Below are 791 nucleotides of genomic sequence, written 5' to 3'. Positions count from 1 at the left end.
CAGCACCTACAACAACACGACACACTTCGTTTTGAAATGTGTTTATTTGTTCTTCTTCGTTGATTGTGTGTTTTGTTGTTGCTTCGCACAACCAACCTCAACGTTGTAGTTCCCATAAGGGCTGTGTTTAGCGTTGCTTAACTAGAAATCAGGTAGTGGCTGGCTGAGTGAGACACTGGTAATTTAATTTTATTTAAATTTAAAAAAACTATTCCCCATACCGGGAATCGAACCCGGGCCTTCTGGGTGAAAGCCAGATATCCTAGCCACTAGACCATATGGGATATGTGTGATTCAAAGGCAAATGGTGGAAATGAATAGTTGGATATACCATTCATATGTAACTGTTAAACTATAGAAAAATGTGCTTGTTATGAATCATTGAGAAAAAATGTGGTTTGTTGATGAATACTTAAGTGGTGATAAATTGGAATATGTGTGTAGATATGTACATATGATGGGTGATGTGCTGGCTAGTAGTCGCGTACGTTTTTAATGAGTTCTTAAAATTTAGAAATATGCACAATTAAAAACAAACAAAAATATATTTAATTACCTCACTTAATTGTTGATACAAATTAGACCATAGCCAGAGACTCATTTCAATTATTTATTTTATTATATGAAAATTCTTTAAAAAATGTTTAAACCTTATTATAACAAATGTTAATGAAACTTGTTTACTGCATAAATGTACCAATAATAAAATTAATAATATAATAAAATTATTTGTTAAATTTCTTAAAAAAAAGCAAGAGGGTTCCGATATGCATATATCCTAAGCAATTGAG

The 791-nt window shown here is 31.6% G+C and overlaps 1 non-coding gene across 1 annotated transcript; it reads right to left on the bottom strand.

The window, feature by feature from the left end:
• Positions 1 to 211: 211 nt before the first annotated feature.
• On the bottom strand, positions 212 to 284 carry TRNAE-UUC (transfer RNA glutamic acid (anticodon UUC)). The gene has a single exon. It is a non-coding gene; the product is annotated as a tRNA-Glu (tRNA).
• Between the last annotated feature and the right edge of the window lie 507 nt (positions 285 to 791).

The sequence above is a fragment of the Musca domestica genome, unplaced genomic scaffold (genome assembly GCF_030504385.1).
Source record: "Musca domestica strain aabys unplaced genomic scaffold, Musca_domestica.polishedcontigs.V.1.1 46, whole genome shotgun sequence".
In the NCBI taxonomy this organism is placed as follows: domain Eukaryota; kingdom Metazoa; phylum Arthropoda; class Insecta; order Diptera; family Muscidae; genus Musca; species Musca domestica.
Note: the sequence above shows the minus strand (reverse complement) of the source record. Positions and strands in the feature narration are given on the sequence as shown.